Here is a 14,984-nt window from a genome sequence, read left to right as displayed (position 1 = left end):
ATGCTCCAAAACATCTCTAATAGAATTTTAGCACCCCTGAGCGCCGCTCTCAGCACCATTCTGCTTGCCGTTTCAGTGCTTCTCCACTTCGAAGGATATAATAATAGAGTGTAGGTATCCAGCTGCTGGTTTGGAGGATAATGGGAAAACTTTGTTCTTTGTTTAAGCAGACAAGGCACTTCATTGATCTTCAAGTACCCATGCCAGAAAATACGTGGGGGCTTTGTTTATCCTATAAAATGCCACGTCCAGGCCAAATTTCTGTATCATGTAAAGTCATTAGAAAAATAATATTTCCCTCCCGCATTTCTCTGTATACTTCCAGTAGCTGTTTCTCTAAGCTGGGATTTTCAAAGTTCATAGATTCATAGATGTTAGGGGCTGGTAGGGACCTCACGAGATCATCTGAACAGGTGCATGGGATCCTGCAAGGCTTTTGGTGCCCTCCAGCCACACTGTCACTATTTGGAGTGCTGGGTGAACAGCATCTCTCAGGAGCTACTCAGTACCACTCCAGGCCAGCCGATAATAGATACTCTATGCGCTACTAGGAATGGCAAAAGAATAAAATCTGCCTACTTGTGTAAGTTGGTCCCTGAACATTTCTAGTTTACCCTAACTCAAATGATCTATTTGTTAGGTAGTGTACTTTTTAGGAATAACTACTTTGTGCCCTTTGGTATATATTTAGCATGTATTAAAAGCCTAAGTCCTTGGCAATGTATGCTACAGTCCTTTGCATTGTATGGAGGTTTCCCCAAGGCATAATAGTGTGGAAACTGCAAGACTAATTCACCTCTCATATACAACACCAAGGGTAGATACTCCCATGCATGTGGCTCATCCCCCTGACTGTCCTAGAAACATCACCCTTTAGTGTCAAGAGATGAAGGGACAAATCTTAGCTGTGCAATTTAAGCATGTTTTGGTAATGGAGCCTAATATTTTATTCTGCTATAGCTCATACTTCTATCTTAACTTTTTTTTTTTAATAAAGAGATCAATAATTGAGTTTTGTAGGTTCTTCCTGCATTGTTAATTATATCTTGCATTGTCTCCACAAGTTAACTAATTAGCTTATTATCATTATTCCTTTGGGTGTGCTTAACAGTCTTTTATTTTATTAGTATGCTTTTGTTTACTGTGTTCTGATGACTGTATTTTCATATAATGCATCTAAAGTTAAAGTGGCAATCTACAGAAAGGTCATCTAGCAAGGTATGGAGTGTGCATCTCCCCTTCTCCTTCCTAGCAATGTGTGACACACAGTTTCTTTTTTTGGAGGCCTACTGCCACAACTATGAATGAATGTGCAAAATCATTCACCCCTTGACTTCTGTGAATACAGGATCAGGCCAACCCCAGCAACCCACTATAGTTTAAATTCAGTTCTTATGTAAGAAGCTATACATCCACTAAGATGAAGGCTTATATTAAAATCAACCCCTATTTCTGCTAAGGTGAAATCCACCCCCTGTGTAGAGGGAGAGCACCAGTACTATGCACAACTTTTGAGGGTTTAAGTGGGACTGCAGCAGTCGATAAGTGTACTGCTGGGTCTCTGAACAAGGCTAAAATTCACCCCAAGAAAGTGGTGTACAGAGCTATATTTATTTTTCATTCCCAAGTTGCTTTAGTTGTATGGAAATAAGGACAGATCTTTACAAGCCATTAAAGTCCCCAGGCAACCTGCCCTATTTTGGAGAATATCCTTAAAAGCAGTATTTTTCCTACATAAAAATTAAGTTAGATAAAATGGCTTAGCACATATCAGCAAGGAGCAAATAGAGAAGACTGTTAAAGAGCATAAAGACGGCAAAAACCATGAGAGGACAAGGTATGAGAAGTTTGATAATGAAACTACTTTGAATGTATATAAAAAGACTTCCATTTCTGAAAGACTATGTCCTCACATCAACCATCTTGGGGCCAAGCAAGAGCCTTTAGAAATGTGGCATTAGGAGAACACTAGTAGATTAGAAAACCTTGGTACAGTTTTAGCTGTAGTGGTCCAATGATGCATTAAGGGGGCAGGTAATTAAAAGAGTTACGTCTCATTTAGGAACCTAAATGAAATGGCTAGGCTCTCAGGAATGCTCAGTGCTTGGTAGCTCCCACTGTTCTCAGCAGGAGCTACTGAATGCCCAGTACAGCTGCCCAGGAATTGTAAATCCCTTCTTTCCGTCAGAAAGTTTCCATTCATTCTAACAGGAACTTTTTATTAATATAGCTCAGTTTTGATGAAACTTTTTTCACAAAGGTTTTTGTGAATCCAGAAAGCAATTTCTGGCTAAAATGAGAGGCCATGATACTCCTTTGAGAAGCATCTGTCTCCTATGTCAGAAGAAGCAAGTTCTTGAGTAGTTAGTGATTTTCAGCCTTTTTTCATTTGCAGACTTGCAAAAAATGTTGAATGGAGGTGCAGACCCTTTGAATTGTAAGTGTGGGTATTTGCATACTTTTGACTGATCATAGTCATCTTTTGCGGACCTCTTAGACAAAGTTTGCAGACCTCCAGGGGTCCACAGAGCACAGGCTGAGTTAATATGTGTTTGACATGTGGGAAGTCTTTGTTCTTCCCGATTCAGAGCAGAATCCTCAGTTTGGGTTTCCCACATCTTAGGTATGTATCCTAACCACCAGGCTGGAATGCCAGAATACTTGTCTTGTTGGAACTACTCCACTTGATACCATAGGTGGTGGAAGGCTAATGGGGCTCAACCCCCACAAACACAGGGCAATGGGTAGGGCCGCAAGGCAGCCTGGCCACGGGCTCCAGGCTGCTGCAGCAAGGGGGAAGGGGTGTGCATGAAGACAGGATCACAGCCCAGCATGTGGATCACTGGATGCTCATCATGGAAGGCAAGTACTAGTCAATTCTGTAAAGGGGAAATGACTGAAGGGGAGCAGATTGAGGCCCCCGTGGTGAGGGAGGAAGAGGGGCACAGGCAGGGACAAGGGCTGGGGTGAATGGCCGAAAAAAAGATCCTACATTTATAGCCCTGTGGATGAAGGAATCATAAGTTGAAAACTGTAGGCAGAGATTTCAGGGGGAGACAAGAATGAATACTAATTGAGCTATTTCAGAGAATACTTTAACATGCCTTGAATAGGGAAACCAAGGTCTCTGTTTAAAAATGAGTAAGAGTTGCTCATTTAAATGAACAAAACTTGGAAACAATCATTTATAGGAGCTTAATAATCATTTCATTCAGAAGAAAATATTGCAAAAGTACAGGCTGGGAAAAGTCTTTTTTTGGATGGGAAAATGTCCATAATTTTAAAAAGTGATCACCATATAAAAGCCAAAGGAATTCTGAACTGTATCTAATAGAGTTGGACAGGAAGAGGTTCTCTCAGCCTATCAGAATTTGAGGTTTTTAAAAAAAAGGAAAAAAAATCTTTCTGACATCAACACTATTAGTAAAAATGCCTAAAAATTCAATGTATCAAAAATTTGGAGGGAAAAAAGTTTTAAAAATGTTTCCTTTTGACTTTGACCTTTTAAATTTACCTTTATAGTTCAAAATGAAATGCTCTGAACATGCTGGAACTTTTTTTAAAAAAAATTTTTGAAACATTACATTCCCCTGTGCCCCATTGGAATTATTATCAAAACAAACCATTTTCAGTAATAATGTTGATGCATATCCATTTTCTGAGGGATAAAAATCGCAATTAGGTCTAGTATGTCTTGTCAATCTCGGTCTAAAAAATGCCTAAAAAGGCAAAATACAAGATAATGGAACATTCACCTACATGAATTTGGGATCTAACAAGAAAAAGAGCTTTTAGCACAAGCAGTAGCCCTGAACAAAGAGACTAATCTGGGGACCCAATGGAATCTTCCATCCTTTTCTTTTTTTACCCATAACATCATGCATAACACATCTGAACCTGTTCCTTGACAATCACTTTGCTGGGGTCATTGACCCCAGTACTCTTTTCTGCCATGGCAGGGGGTTGGACTTGATGATCTTCTCAGGTCCCTTCCAACCCTACTAATTATGAAACTATGCTATACATTGATGTGAAAAAAATCAAGACCAAATCAACATGCCTTAAGGACAATGTTGTAAGGTTTGTGGTGGTTCCAGTTCCTTTTGGGAATTAAATCCATAGGTTTCAACCAGCTGAGTATGCTCTGCTCCTGTTTTTTTTGGATTCAGGAACACTTTCAATAGTGCAAGAGTTCATAATGCATTCAACAAGAAAATGTAAGTTCATTTAGTGATGTAGCTGGCGTCTTTTTAGTTTGATTGATTAGAGGGGTTTAATTAGTACATTTTATTTATTTGGCCTTGTGATGGAGCACCTTCAGTGGCTGTCACTTTAAGGGCTGAGAGCAGGCAGCTGGCAGGTGCAGGCCATCCCTGATGAGGCAGGTGCAGGCCATCCCTGATGAGGCAGCCATTTGAGTTCTCAGAGCTGAGGCAGCAGTCTGCTGCAAGCAGCTGAAGCAGCAACAACACCTGACTGAGCTGCAGGTAAGGAGCTGCTTGGAGGTAAGGGAGGAACTATGGGAATGGCAGGAGGCTCTAGAGGCCCAGTGGGGTCCCAAGCCCCAGGGAGAGGCAGTGGGTCTAGGCCAGGGGCAGGCAATTATTTCAAGCAGAGGGCCACTTCCTGAGCTTTGGCAAGCCATCAAGGGCTGCATGACAGGCAGCCAGGGGCAGATACATATTCATTTTCTAATTTTTTTAGGGGCCCTATGGGCAAGATAGAATAGCCTAGGGGCCCATGTCTGGCCCATGGCCCACATTTTGCCAACCCCTGGTCTAGACAGAATAAGGCCCTGCCTAAAAAGGAGGGTTAGAATTGTGGGACTACACATGGGGCTAAGCAAGCCCCTGATTAGAGCTGGCAGGGGTGAGGCCTAGGGCTCGGGTGAGGCCTAGGGCTCAGGTGAGCCCAGTTGAGAGAAGAGCTGCTCCATTAAGACTGTCAAGGCCCTAAGCAAGCCCAAGGGGAGATGACTGCACAGTGGGGCTCAGTACATGGAGGCAGCCACTGCTAGGCTAACTTTCTGATCCCTCAACTGGTCAATGTAAGAGGGCCAGGGCTAAAAGACCAAAGGGCAATTGAGCCCACCATGAGGGGCAGGTCCAGGCTGTAGAGAGCCATCTGGTACCCTGGCCTGGAAATGGGGAGGACATAACAGCCAATAGAGGGTAGGGGTTAGTCAGCATGCATGCTGCTATGATGGTGGCAGCCAGCAGAAGGAGGCTGCAATAGAGGTCCCAGGAGGGACAGGAGCCAGGAACAACATATACCCCAGTAGGGACAAGACCAGGGTAGGTAGGCCTGCTTGGTCCTGGGTAAGACCTAAAACTGCACCCTGCCAGGGAAGGGTGGTCTGGTGGGTCTGTCTGTGGCAGGACAGTTCCCCAGAAATGCCAGACCAGTTACCTCCCCAGTAAAAGGTGGGTAGGGGCGCCTGATAACCCCAGCCTCCACAATCCAGTGGATTGTTAAAACCGGAGCATAGAGCAAACAGGCATGCCTGAGGGGAGGCACCTGAGCCCAGTGTGAGTAGTAGGGGGCCAGGTATGCTTGGCAAGAAGCACCTGAGTCCCATGTGGAGGTGTAAGGCCCTGGTGGCCCCAGAGAGGGGCAGTGTAGTGTTTTGCGTAGCAGGGAGGGAACCAATTAAGAGTAGGGGGGCAGGCACACCTGTGAGGAGGCTCCTGAGGCCAAGGGGTGCAAGATCTCATTGGCCCCAGTGTGGGGAGCCATAATATTGCTGACCCCAGGAAGGGGGCAGTTAAGAGTGTGAGCAGGCAAGCCTGATAGCCTACAGGGTTACTCAAGGGAGCAGGGTAGGTTGAATGTGATGTAGTGAGGGGCAGCATGTAAGAGGCCCAGTGATAGCAGGTGATGTGAATAAGGCCTGATGGGGCAGAGTGAAGGATGAATGTATGAGGTCTAGCAAGGGGCTGAGTTGGACCCAGCCATGAGCTGGAGTAAAGAGCAACTCAAGGATGACATCTGTGAGGCATAGGACATGATGAAGGAAGGTCAGAATCATGTGTAAACCACTTGGGATCGGGGTATTAAAATGGGCAGCCTTCCTCATTTTTACAACTAGGATCACTAACAAGGCATGGCAGGATAGATTGGGCAGACTGCCTTAGACAGATGGGTGGTGTCCCGGGAAATGAGGTAACGCGGGGTACTCACCTGCAGCTTGGGACGGAGCCCACAGGGAGCGAGGAGAGGAACCTGCGCGGCTCGTGAGCCACCTCTATGTACAGCTGCTGCCGGCTGGTGACGTCCGTGTCAGACGCTGGCTGGAGAAAATAAAAATGGTGGCCACTACTGTGGAGGGGGCAGATGGCCCGGAGGCAAAGCTGCAGCTGACGCCAGTAACAAAGGGAACCCCAAGCAGGGACCCTAAGGAGACCGGCGAGCTGGTGGCAAAGTTGGCCAGAGTGAATGGCTGGCTGAGGGAAAGAGGATTGGAGGCAGCCGCTAGAGTGCAGCAAGACCCAGGTGGAGTGCTGGGATGGTGGGGTGCTGAGGACAGTGGGGTGCTGAGGACGGCACGCCGGGAAGCGAAAGCCCAAGGACAGCCTGGATGGGGGGTTATAATCAGCGCAGGGTCGCTGCCAGGTCCAAGGAGGGCAAGCAAAGGATCGGCATGAGCCCTGGGTTGACAGGCAGAGCGTAGAGGCCCCTTTCTCCTCGTTAAGGGTCCAGGGACGAGGAATAGGTGGAGGGTTGGTGGAGGTGCACTGGGTTTTGTTTTGTGGTAGTTGGATTACCCCGAGCTGGAGGGCTGAGTTCGGTAAGGGCGTCCTGGTGTTCCGGTCATAGGGAAGCCCCCCAGGAAGGGCAATAGTGGGGAAGGTTCCCCATGGGATGGGAGCAAGGAGTGAAGCGCCGCGGGAGTGTGCACAGCCTCCCGCCATAGGCTTTAGAACGCAGCGCGGTGGGCAAGATCTGCAAGGAAGGCCGCAAGATAACAACTAGACAGCCCACTGAAGGTGGCGTGAGGCTGGGGTGTAGGGTTGGTGGAGCCCCATGAGCAACCATTGGGCTTGACCTGGGCCACCAAGGGACCTGCTAACTAACCCCGGCTATTGAGGAACACCAAGACGTGGCAGGAAAGAACGGGGTTGGTGACACGGGAGGAAAGAGCTACCCTGGCGACAAACCAGCCCGGAAGGGGCGGAACATCCGCCAAGAGACCAGAGCCGCCAGGGAGGCTAGCAGAAGCCCAGCGGTCGCAGGTGGGCCAGCACTGTTACTGGGCCCTGGGAATCGCCCCCTGTCACAGACCATTTTAGGAATTTCTGTAGGTAACATAGGCTAGTTGTGGTAAAAGAGAAATAATAGTACCTTGACAAATTTTTTCAAAAGGGGGCTGGGGGGAGGGAGGTTACCGATTGCTTGCCTATTATTTTGTATGTATAAATACTTGACAACTTTCTGGTATCCAATTACATCAATTGTCAAATCTGAGAAACTATAAACCTGAATTCTTTACCATATTTTTAACAGAAGAAATATGAATTGCTACAGCTAAAAAAGATCCTGAATCCCTGCCACTTATCTATTTGCTATTTTGGAACCAAGAAAGAAAAATAAAAGAAGAAATTAATTGATTCTATTAATACACAATCTATTACATCACCCAGAATATCTGGGAAGTCCTTATGACTTATTTGAAGGGAACACTAATGACACACTTGTTTCAGCAACAACACAGAGGCAGGCAAAATAATTATTCTGATCAAAAAAAGAGAGCTGAAAAAATTCTATGGGGAAATCAAAACTCAAGACACATTGAAACAAATGTTCAAAAACTGACAGGTGTTTCAAAACCAAGGAGCACAGAAACATCAACAGGAGACTATATAACGCCAGGGCAAGAGTCTACAAGTCAAAGAATAAGAGCATCAATTTATGGATATAGAAATTTAAAAAAAAAATTAAATAAACAAAACATTTACAATGCAAAAACAAATGACTCTGAGACAACAGACTTGACAATATGAAGCCTCTATTCACCCCCCTCCAGCCTCTTGCCATTTGAAACATAAAGGAAATGGACAAAATAATGCAATTGCTGCTAAAAACAATTAATTGCTAGTATTATACAGTTGAACAGTTTGATATTAGTTAATATATTTAACAAAACCCATGGAAACTGTGGCTGCAAACAAATATTGCATTTATCCTGAAATAAACCCTTTTAGCTGGGGTCAAAGTGCAGATGTCAACACCTGTTGTCCCAGAAAAAATCCTAAAACAGTTTCCTGGATAAGAGTTAGTAACCGTTTCTCCTGGATATTGGAAAGCATAGACAACGCATGCCTCCTGAGGCTGGGGGGCACAGCAACTGTCTGCAGGCTGCGGCAGCAGTGTTGTCGTCGGGGGGGGGTGGGCACGACAGCAGCGAGTGGGAACCATCCGCAGGCAGCTGCAGTGGTGTCAGCAGTGGGTGGGGGTCCCTCGTGGCTGATTGCCGACCAGATGGTGGGGTGGGTCCCCCCACAGCAGGATGCCAAGACTGGAAGTGCCAACGGACACCCGGAAGTGCCAGTGGCACTTCTTGGGCAGCCACCAGTGCTCTGCCTGCCCCCTCACCCATTGCCTAAGCTGAGAGTGCTCGCTCCCACAGGGGGCATCAGTGCTCTCAGGGGGTGCACCCCATATGTGTCGCCTATGTTGCAAAGTATGTCTGTACAGTTATGCAGTGACTGCATCATTGAATCAAGGGCAAAAAAGCAGCACTGCGTTCAGGCATTTACTAAACCTTGATTAGGAGGGTGATGTGTGTTCATACCAATACAACCTGGATAACTCACACCAATACTAAAATATTTTGCTCCAGCACACAAAAAGGCACAACTTATCAGTGGACAAATGCAACATCCATTTCTAGCCTATAAAGGCAACTGGTAACTGCAAAATGCTGCTACCCATCCCCACCTCTCCCCATTCCACAAGATTTTGTAGATACGAGACAACCTAGCTTTTTTTTTTTAAATACCATTTTGCAAATCCCTGACCATCTTGAATTTCATCTTGGTGTGATATCAGTTACTATTAATGTGTTAGGCTCCATTTCCAGCATTGCCATCCTGTAATCTGTCTAGCAGCTCCAAATTATGTTTGATGAGAAGGACCTAGCATTCATTTAGCACTCCGGTATTTGGTAAAATGGTGAAATCTATTATTCAACTTGATTGTCTGATTCATGAGCTCTTGACTTCATGCAGAGGGTTTGCTGCAAGGGAGAGAAGTGTATCTGAAGTCTAAGCCTTATAACGTTGGTCAGAAACACTGGAGTCTGGTTCCACTAAGGTGCCTTACGTAGGGCTCCTTTGCAGGCGATAAATCGGGGAGAAGCCAAAAGACTGAGGAAGGGATATTAGTCTGAGGGGAGGGGTGGGTAACGGAGAATTAGATACATGAAGTTCTGTACATGGTTTTATTGTTCAGCATGTCCTCCCCTACCTGCTTTCCCTTCTCTCAGGCACTTTACAACTTCCCAAATTCTTCCATGCCCACAGCCTAACCGCTCTTCTATAGTCCAAAACCTCCCCCGAGATTGCCTGATTGCAGTCTTGAAATGCAATTCACCCTTCCAAGCCTTCCTTTCCAGCACTGTTTGGAAGCAATACCCCGATACATCTCCTTCCTTCAACACCAATTCTGCGCAGCTATTATTTCTGCTTTCTGCTTGAGCCCAAGGAGGTTGTTGGGATGGCTGAGCAGTGATGGGAGAAAAGGCCGAATGGAAGGATTCCACAGTTGCTATTGCAGCAGCACAGTGGAAGAGTCTGTTGAGCCCTGCATTCAGCCATTTATACCTGTGCTTGTTTAGAGATATTTGGTTTAGCGATGTCCCAATATTTAGGATGTTCAGAAGTCAAGCCCAAATGTAGATGTCAGTTTTGCAAATGGCTGCTGCCCTCCTAATGGAGTCCAGCGAAGCCATGGATCCAAACTGAAGTGGCTAGGTTCTTGCTCTCTCACAATAATTATATTGTGAGCAGTAGCTCTTTTGGAAAGGAAGTTTGCCAAGCAGGCAAAATTCTGTAGTTGGGATCACTCATGAACACATTTGGTGGCAGGATTCTGGCTTTCCTCCTCGTAAGCAGCTACTTCATTCTGCGCAAAGCAATCTACGCCCATCCATGTGCTTCACAAACACCGTGCCAATGCGTCATTGATTCCCGAGTCCTAGGATCAGAAGCCAAAAAAATTTTACAAAATCGTATTCGACAGCAAGTCATGCTTTTGTTTTCTTTAGCGGGAAAGAAAATCCCATAGATTGCCGCTGGAATTAATGGTTCTATGGCAGATATTTAACTTTCACACATGATTGAACACCTCATATGAGGAAAGCTTCCTACACGCCAAATAATCCCAGGCTCTTTGGATGCAGTTGTAAAAGACTCAGCCTAACATGTACAAAGGAGATGGATAACAAAGTCACAGATGGTGTGTCCCAAATGTGGGGTTTGTTTGCTCGCTTGCTTACTTTGATAAATGAAGCTGGCCTTTCTAGAAACTTATTTGCTGTTTATGTTGCCTCTCTCTTTTTCCGCATCCCTAAATAATTTCAGTTTATCAGGGCAGTTATGATTTTAGTGTTTGTTTCACGAATACTTTTAAAATATTAATATCCAGCCAAGTATCTGCATAATGTTCCCCAAGTTTGCTTATAATTCATGAGTTATAAAACTACACTATCTAAATCAATATCCAAAAAGTATCACATCTTTAAAACAAATTAACTTATGTAGCAGCAGTTAATTCTTGGTGTCAAGGCCTACTACCTTTTTTTTCCCCTTAAGTAATTTAAAAGATAATTTCCCCCTGGATTTAAAAACACTGAAATATGCTGTATGGAATAGCATCAGCTTTGCCTGTGAAGAAGGGCGCACTTCACATGTCTTTAAAATAAATTACCAAAGAATGTAATATAGTCTTACTGGATACTTTCTTCATTGCACTACCTATTTATTATCAAGAAAATCAAATTCCGTTGTTAATTCAGGGAGCAAAATTTCATGGACTGAACTATGTCAATGATATTCATGAAGTACAAAGAAACGGCAGCTACATATTTTGAAGGAAACCAAGAAAGATGACGATTACCTTGTGTGTATCTGAAATTAAATGCATACTATGTGTCTGTGGTTCATATTAAGACCTAATATGTTTTTAGACATAACTTTGCTTGTCTAAAATGCGCAGAGGGCAATAGGAGCTGAGCCTGGTCATCTTCCTGAGGATGATAAAGAATTGGACATCTGGTTTTTGTGACCAGTTTGGTCTTTTTGCTCTGATAAAGGATCAGAATTGAGTGCACCTCTCCCCAAATATACTGTTCACCATCTTGTGTGCCAAGACTCCTCGGATCTGTTATTCCACTAATAAGTTGCCTACATGGACAACACAAGTGGAATCAAGAACATATTAAGAATCTGATCACTAGGAACCATGTCAATTTTATGTGTTTTTCAATCAAGCCTTTACTAACACCACCATATGTCTGTAAAAGAACTAAAGAGAATTCAATAATTTATAAAACGTTATCCTAAGTCTTCTGGAAACTAGAAAGGAAATAAAGCCCATCTATAAATCATGTTCTTCATGCCAACTACGAGGAAGCCAAGAAGATCTTTGACTCTTACGAACCCTACTTTTTACTAGAGCAATGGAACCACTCCACCTGCAAAAGCCATCAGTGTAAGGGACACCGTTTTTGGAATGTGTGTCTGGAAACCATACATCTTGTTGCTTTCAGAACAAAACTCATGCATTTGAATTAAATTTCCCACAATAAACAAATTAAATAAAACACAAGAAGGAGATGAAATCCAAGATATCAATTACCTCTAAAATCAAAGTCTGAAAAATATGTAAGGCACTTTACCATCATGCTGATAAAGAAGGAAAAAAATAGCTAAATAATAAATAGGTTGATCTAGACAGGCAGTGTAAGGAGAATACAAGAGTACCCTAAGTACAACAGGAGAGACCTATGGTAAAAAGTCTAATCGGAATTTGCCCTCCTGGAAAGTTGTACAACTTGTTCACTGGTACACAACATGCCTCATTTCCCACCACGGCATTATATGAAACAAGGTCAGAGTATTAAATTTCTGTTGACATCTGCTTTTTGGAAAGCATCATTCCCCAAATCTAAACAGAAAGGTGAACTATAGTATTCAGTAATAATTTTTACCGTGTACTCTGGTGTTTCCTTTGAATGATTGCTGGTAGATAATCCTACTACTCTGCAATTAAGGAAGGAATAGAGCAATATATGGTGTAACTACATTTAAAAAAAACAAAAACAAAAAACAAACCAACTACTAGAAGTTAATAATGCAGGTAATCATCTGATGGGGAAATTCCTCCTCTCAAGACAGTGGGAAACAGTCCCATGCATCTATTCTTATTACATTGCGTGTGTGGAAGGAACTGGATGTGACCCAGGGGAGCCTACATACGAGTTCAAGTATTCAGAGTAGTGGGGCTCATGCCGCAGCACAGGTCTTACCAACACCTGCTTTTCCAACCCTCCACCACAAAGGTATTCCAACATCCAGCCATCCGCAAGCTGTCCTAATAATGTCCCAATGGCAGTAGCACAATGGGCACCAAGGAGATTGGAAAGGACTGACTGAATACACTGAGAAATATTAAGAGACAAATCTGGGTCAGCCAATGAAAAAGCAAGGTTAAATAACTTGCAGGTCCCCTATCAAGTTATTAATGCTACCCAAATGTGACCCAATGAGGTAATACAATTCTCTTGTTTCTGCACAGGAAGTAAGTCTTAGAAATGGGCACTGCTAGATAATCAGCCATCCTGCGGGAAGCCCGTTATCGTGTCAACTATAATTGCCCTCACAAACAGTGCAAGGGGAAGGAAAGAGGCCCTTGAGTTTCCGTGCATTGAACTACAAAACAAAAACAGATCCCAAGACAAAAGCAGATAGATTCCTAAAGGGGAACTTATATTGATTTTTTACAAAAATAAGACGTACAAACAACCCAATAGCTTAAACTGTTACCTGGTTTTGCTATTCCATCTCACCCAGGATTTTGTGCTACAAGTGATACCAGACTGTTTCCTTATGAGTAATGATCCATTAAGTAGAATCTTTATGGATAGCTAACAAGACAGACACCTCCAACTGACTTTACTGTTCAAGAAATTAATGAGGCCCACATTTCCTTCTTCAGACAGGAAAATGTGCCTACGTTGCTCTGAGCGCTGTGCAAATATTTTCCCCATGAAAGCTTGCAGGTGGTGAAATTTGATTCTGAAGAAGTGCGTGCTCTCTTGGTTTAGAAGAGGCGATGTGTGCACTTATGTCCTCATGTGTAATCCATGATGAGGTCAGATTTCAGATATTTTTATAGCCTGGTATAGCCAGGGTAACTATGAGGAACAGTTTGGATTTATCAAGTCTTATAACTATCCTTGCAAAGTAATTAAAGAAACTTAGTGAGTAGTAGATAAGCCAAACAGGCTGGTACCCAAAATGTCCCACTTGTCATCTTCAAATTGTAATATGATGATAAAACCACTCACACTGGTGTTAGTAAAGAGTAGGTGCACCTACATAAACCTCAGTAAGAAATCAGTATTAGATCCAAAGGTTTTACTGAGGTGCAGAAATATTGCACAGAATTTCAGTACTCGAGGTGTCCCATACAGAACATAACTTGAATTTCAGCAAATCCTATGCACTGGAGCAGGGGTGGCTAACCTGCAGCATGTGTACCTCAAATGCCACAGGCTGTGTTATTCTAAAAAAAACCAAGGAATTAAGTTTATAGAATGATAATGCTTGTATATTCAGAGGCCTTTCTTGGCCTACAGATCTGCTGTTCCCTCCGGTTCCCTCCTGCAATACCCAGGCAAATGTAACAACTTATACACAACACTCTTAAAGGTATCCACACATCTTCCCCCCTTACACGTAAGATATCCCCATGTGATACTAACATTGGAAGTTTAGTTCAACCCATTGTTAAAGCACATTTTAACAGGTCTCTGTTAGTCTTTGGGTTGGCTTTTTAGTAGGGCTGTGCAAAGCTTCAGTCCCTGATTCGATTTGGCGGAGATTCAGCTCAATTCAGTGGACGAGTTGCTGAATCTGAATCAAATCAGAGGACCCTTTAATCTCTCCGAATCAAAACAGAACCCTCCAAATCAATTCGGAAAGTTTTGTTGATTCAGACATAGACACAGCTTTAAATGCTACGTACCTTTAAATAGCAGGCAGCTCATGAATGTTGTGATGGTGGGGCACATGGAGTGTCCCACAGAAGCGCAAAGGCTCCCTGGTGTCCTTGGCGGCAAACCCGAAAGTGGACCAGAAGCACTTCGGGTCCACTTCTGGGTCTACCAGGGATTACACTGGGAGCCTCCCTGCGTCCCCCCAGCTCAGCGACTGGTGCCTCCTGCATCAGAAGGGCACCTGGGGTTCCCCTGTGGCTGATCACCAAGCCAGGGGGATGGAGGGCACCCCCTGCACACTCCCCAGTGGACCCAGAAGTGGACTGGAAGTACTTCCAGTCTGCTTCTTGATTCGCCACTGAGCATGTGGAGGGGTCCCCCTGCACTCCTATAGGACGCTCCATCTGCCCCAGCATCGCAGCATTCACAAGCCACGCTGGTACCTTGAGGGATGTAGGAAAAACATTTAAAGCTGTGTCTGTATCGCTGATTCTTTGAATCGGCATCGAATCTTCAGATTCAGATTCGGCCAAATCGAATCAGGGACAGTAATCCTAATCAACGAATTGGATCACTGTCCCCAATTTGGGCCGAATCCGAATCAAATAGGGCCTGCTTCATGCACCCCTACTTTTTAGCTCTAAGTGATCTTCTCAGTTTCTCTACATTCTCAATGCTTATTGGTTCAGTTCTTGCTTGGTTTTCTTGTTCAGATTTCTCTACTTCTGTGTCACTTTCAATCTCTTCTGTCATTTCTTGTTGCTTG

Source organism: Crocodylus siamensis, chromosome 8 (assembly GCF_052110815.1).
Source record: "Crocodylus siamensis isolate JL-2025a chromosome 8, ASM5211081v1, whole genome shotgun sequence".
Classification (NCBI taxonomy): domain Eukaryota; kingdom Metazoa; phylum Chordata; order Crocodylia; family Crocodylidae; genus Crocodylus; species Crocodylus siamensis.
The sequence above is the reverse complement of the archived record's forward strand: the minus strand, read 5'-3'. Positions refer to the sequence as shown.